The sequence below is a fragment of the Ipomoea nil genome, unplaced genomic scaffold, assembly GCF_001879475.1.
Source record: "Ipomoea nil cultivar Tokyo-kokei standard unplaced genomic scaffold, Asagao_1.1 scaffold1250, whole genome shotgun sequence".
Taxonomy (NCBI): Eukaryota; Viridiplantae; Streptophyta; class Magnoliopsida; order Solanales; family Convolvulaceae; genus Ipomoea; species Ipomoea nil.
The window spans coordinates 1752381-1757930 of NW_017617678.1; the positions used below are offsets into that span (position 1 = coordinate 1752381).

Here is a 5550-nt window from a genome sequence, read left to right on the forward strand (position 1 = left end):
TTTATGGTAAAAGGCAACATATTATCTTGCATATATCGCACGAGTAAGACACTATTTTGGTGATGGAGAAATACATTGTTAACCAATATGAATGTGACACAATTTGTCAATATAAGAAAATATAGAGACAGTTTTGTAAAATAATACTTTATTCTTCATTTCTTAATTTTGAGACTGAGGGTGTGTTTGCTTGTTTGGAAACTAGAAAAATGACTTATCAAAATATATTTTCATTTTCAGTATTTGGTTGTATTCCAGAAAACTAGCTTATTGTGTTTGATTTATTTTTTTTTTTTCCAAAAAATGAGCAGAATTGTATAATTAAACATGTTAATTATTTTTCTTTAAAAAAATATTTTAATTGCTTTGTTTAGAATATACTCCATGACATTTATAATAATAATATAATAACAATTTTAAATATAATCAAAAAATCAAAAAATAACTACAAAGTAATAAGATATCAAAATATCTAACCAAAGTCTCAAAATAACAAACCAAAATTACAGTACAATTGATATATTATGTTACCTTGTAATAAAAAGCAAAAATCATCATCATAATTTTTCTTAATCAATGACAATTTTGAGGTTTTGTATTAATGATAACATTTCATCAAGGCAGACAAGGGTGGAGACTGGAGAGCAAGCAATGGCAAATTTTTCAAGGGTGGAGACTGGAGAGCAAGCAATGGCAAATTTTTCTAGGTTTGGCACTGGGAATTCAAAATCTATCATTACCCTCAAATCCCTTATCCCTTACCCCTTACCCAAAGGCTAGAGTTGTTGAGCATATAATATATGAACATGTATATGCCATCCAACCATCAGCTTAGACTTAGAGCCTTCAGGCTTCAATTATACTGATAAAAGCGATTCAACAAGCAAATTTCTGTCCCAGAAAGCTGAAAGAACTTACAACCCAAAGAAAGTAAAAAAAGGAAATTTTGAAATGGCTGCAAGCCTGCAATCAAGTTGAAATGAATATTATTAACTCAAAATAAATGCCATTTCACAGAATGCATTGCATAATATTCAAGAACATTCTCTTCAATTCACATGCGAAACCCATATTCAATTCACTAGCCAAAGCTTTTGAACTCGGGGAAGTGTTAATAATCATCCCTTGTTATCAATATCTGAAAGGGGGTAATCTTTTTTCTCATCAACATAGTTCAATGTACCACTTCATATTTGAATGTCAAAAGCCACTAGATACTGTCCTTTTCTCGTTTCAGGAGTTTATCCCTGCACAGACAAGTTGAAAATTACATTAGTCGAACACCAAAGACAGCTTGGTGCAAACAGGAGAAGCAACCTAACAGAACAAAACGATTCAGCAATGTTGCATTCACAACCTTTTTACAGCATCAAAACCGAGGAAAACATGTCGGGGACAAGAAGCTGCCAAAGTCTTAGTGACTTGCAGAAAACCAAAGTGCTAGGAAAATAGCAAACTAGAAACCATTGATATTCAAAGGTGCAATTTATCCAAAACCCCAAAAAAAACTATCAAGGGAATAAACTGTTGTGACTTGGTTGATCTGGAAATACCACTATAAGGCAATGGTTTTTGTTTTCTGCTTCTTCAAGTAACTGAAGTTCATTATAGATAGTTCAATATGGCATTTATGATCCTTATTTCAAGATTTTCTTTTTATTTTATTGGCAATGAAAGTACTAATTGCCAATCAGCAGCTCCATCCAAAAAAAACAGTAAATTCATCAGTTAATAACGAAAAAAAGGGGCTATTTTTCCTTTAGGTTAAACTCCACCTTTGTGAAAAATACAACATTTCTAATCATTATTTCAAAATTTCTTTCCATACCTACAATGAAACAACTAACCGCTAATCAGTAGCTCCATCCCAAAAAACACAGTGCATTCTACAATTAGTATAGTAACCAGGAAACAAAGTTCATTTTCCTCTGATTAGACTTCAACTTTGTGTAAAATATGGCATTTCTAATCATTAATTTAAGTTTTCCTTTTTACTACTACCTGCAATGAAATAGCTAATCACTAATCAGGAGCTCTCAGCCCAAACAGTACAGTAAATTCTACAAAAAATAAAGCAAAAAAAAAAAAAAATCTTTTAACCCTTGATTAAACCTCAACTTTGTGTGATATATGGCATTTCTAATCATTATTTCAAGATTATTTTTTTCCAGCCAGCAATGAAATAACTAATCACAGACAGTAATCCCACAGTCCATAAAGCAAATGCAAAGAAAATGGAAGAATTGGAAATGTGTGGCTAAAGATACCCACCCGGGTGCTAAAGGTCTCCTGAAACTCAGAGGTTTCTTCTTTGCTTTGCTTCATCTTCATCTCTTCTTCATACTTCTTCAATCTTTCATTCCAAATCTCCTTCAATTATTAATAAAATAAAAATAAAAATCAATGAAAAAAAAGAGGAGATATAATTACTGAATTAACACAAGGATTTGGAGAAGTTGAGACCTTGTACTTGAGTTCAGCACGATGCATTGCATAGAAGCCAAGAATGCCTCCGGCAATAGTCCCTGTGATTATTCGAAAATACCCCCACCTTGGCGATCTCATTTCTCGCTGTCTTTCTCTGATGCGTTGTTTTCAATCTCCTTTCTTCTCTGCTCCCCCGTTTGCGTCGGCCGGAGTGAGATACTGAGATGGTCCGAAAAAATCAGAGCCCATTTCAACCACATTTTGATTGAATAAACTCTCTAATTTTGGGAAAAGGGTCAAATAAACCTCTGAACTCTATAGGAGAAGTCAATTAGGGGCCGCACCGTACAATAACTAAGGAGTCAGAGTCAGGAATAATACCTGTTGCTGTTGTCGCCGTCGCCGTCGCCGTCGCCGGAGATTGTCGCGTCACTGCACAGATCACCCAGAGGGCTGCAACGTGCGTGGAACTGTGGAGGGTGGAAGACTGGAAGTGAAATAGAATAGGAAATTAAGGAATTTTGGGGTTAGGGACATAGGGTTTACATATATATAATTTTTCAAATCTTAAATTTAATCAATTTTTTTTTTTAAAAAAAATTAATATCTATATTTTTTTTAAAAAAAATCTCTTCATTATCAACACTTCATTATCCGTTTTCAAAAATAAAACTTCATTAACCCGGAAAGTGTGGTTGAGTGGAACGGACTCATCCATTTTATTTAACCAAAATCCAAAAGTCCTATTTAACCAAAGTCTAAAAGTCAAAGGTTCGATCTTTGGCTTTGAGAATGGAGCAGCCCCGATGAACTGTGTCCGTCGGGAAACCGTAGGTATACCTTCATTATCTCTCCATTAAATATTTTTTCTAATCAATGTTGTAAAATTCCTTATTGTTTGGTCAGATTTTTTTATTTGAACATTGAAAGTGACTAAGATTAAATAGTTTTGGACTGATATAGTATATACGGTTGTAGTATGCGTATGGACAAAGTCTGATCCTTGGGCCCCTGAGTTTGGATCGAGAGGCTCCAGTTCAGGTAAGTGTCCAAAAATCCCTTCAATATGCATTTAATGCGCTATTTATAGGGGGAGAGGGTGTCAGCCCGGGATTCCGGCATGTCCGCCACATGGCGGTCATGCACCGGTCACAAGCAAGGCCGGCTAGCTGGCCTCCACGCGGTAGCCAAGGCCTGTACGAGGTCCCGGCCTTCAGGATCGAGCCCGGTCAGCTGACCGACGATGGTCGCTCGGTCACGCAACATCCTGCGCCTGGGGCAGATCCCCCGACCGAATGGCTTCTGCCAGTGGGTCGGTCGGGAGGCGTCAGACCGGGTCGGGAAGGCCCGAGCGGCCCACTGGGTCTCCAGCACGTGACTCGTCATCTGGTGTACTACGGTCGGGTAGTCCGGCACCCGAGGGTATAACCCTATCACATAGCCCCCTTGGCTCGCGGGTCCGCCGACAGCCAGGAGAAGGAGCCCGAGCCATGTTCCAGGTTCTGGGTGCGTGGTGCCGGTGCCGCGGGTGTTGCGTCTTACAGTACACCTTCAAATGCTGGCCATTCGCAGGGGCGCCTAAACGTGTGTCATACCGGTGGGTTCCTCGAGATCTGGGCGGAAAACCCTGGAGTGGGCGCGTTTTCCCGCCAACGCACACCCTTATAAATAGGGGGGGCACTGGGGACCCACTACGCTTCCACTCTCTCACGCAAGGATCGGACGTTCTCGGACGACAATTGGCTTTTTCAAAAAAACTTTATAAGTGCTGCCGATCGGTACGTATTTCTTTCCCTGTTCCTTTCTTTACATTTTTAGGATAGGCTTAGGCTCTTTAGAACCGGTTGGCTTATCCCGGGGACACCGTAGAGCGCGATCGTTGAACAAACTCCCCCTTCGTCTTTTAGGGGCGGAACCATGTCAAGTTCCGACAGCCAGAATCGTTCGGTCCAAGATTACGAGAGCGGCGGTGGCAGCGAGTCCGAACGTACGGCTACCGACGGCTCATCATCCGGGCATTCCGGGGAAGCGCGTCGCGGAGGAGACCCTACGCCTCGGGGCAACCGTGGCGACGAACGCATGTCCCCTCGGTCGGGCGACGACAACGTGCCGGGGGGTGCCGCCCGTTCTGGCGAGGGCGGTGAGGAGACCGATCGGGAGTCTGCTCGATCGGGAGATAATGACGACGGTGACGATCAGGCGTCTGGGCGATCGGCAGAAGGGGACGCGGTCGGTACGGCTGAACAAAATCCTCAGGCGTACGGTAATCAGGGTCGGGGTTTACCGTCCCACGCCATGGTGGTCGCCTTCGACCCGACCCTTTCCCCCGCGTCCGCAACCCGTCTAACCGACGATCTTATGAACAAGAAGCGGGTCTTCTTCAATAGTTCGTCCGCCAAGCGGCATCGGAGCCTCTTAACAAAGAAGGAGGCCGAAGACGCGACCACCCTCCTCACCGGTCAAGTTCTCTACAACACTCGCAGGTCATTGGTGACAATCAAGGATCGCACCCAAGGGCTGTGGCTCGGGATGCACCTAGATTCTATCAAGACCCCTCTGACTTACCCCTTTAGCCCTTTTCTTTTGGCCTTCCTTGATTACTACGGCGTGCTCCCGGGGCAGATTTGCCCGAACGCGCACCGGATAATCGCATGCTTTCCTCAGATTTGCGCCCGGCACGGCCTCGCGAGCACGATGGAGCTATTCAACTTTTTGCATACCGTCCACCCACTCGCTGCCAAGTATGGCGGAGGCTTCCTAATGGCTCAATCCCGGAGTCACCATTGCAACATCCTCCACCTACCAGCCAACAACCGGGGGTGGAAGAACCGGATTGTCTCTATCGAGTACCCGTGGGAGCTCCCGGTTCCGAGGAAATGGTCGTTTCATTTCGCGACGTGCAAGCGACCGGAGGCGACCGAGGCTCTTCAACAAGCAGCCGCAAAGATCTCCTCCGAATCTTACGAGTTTCAGATCTTTCGATCGGCCACCGAGTATGAGGCTGCCCAATTGGAGCCTCCTCGGTACGATCTCCCAGAGAAGTATGCTCCGCGCCGGGCCGACGTAACGATGGCCGCACCACCTCCCACGCTCGTCCCCGAGGGGGAAGGTCCGCTACACAAC

General features: G+C 43.4%; 1 long non-coding RNA gene across 2 annotated transcripts; it reads right to left on the reverse strand.

The window, feature by feature from the left end:
- Window positions 1–964: 964 nt before the first annotated feature.
- On the reverse strand, window positions 965–2970 carry LOC109184159. Of its 2 annotated transcripts, XR_002054719.1 has the most exons (4): window positions 2809–2970; window positions 2464–2646; window positions 2272–2370; window positions 965–1247 (listed from the first exon to the last, which is right to left on the reverse strand). It is a non-coding gene; the product is annotated as an uncharacterized LOC109184159 (long non-coding RNA). The 2 variants fall into 2 exon arrangements; XR_002054718.1 differs by lacking the exon at window positions 2809–2970 and having other exon boundaries at window positions 2464–2657.
- Between the last annotated feature and the right edge of the window lie 2580 nt (window positions 2971–5550).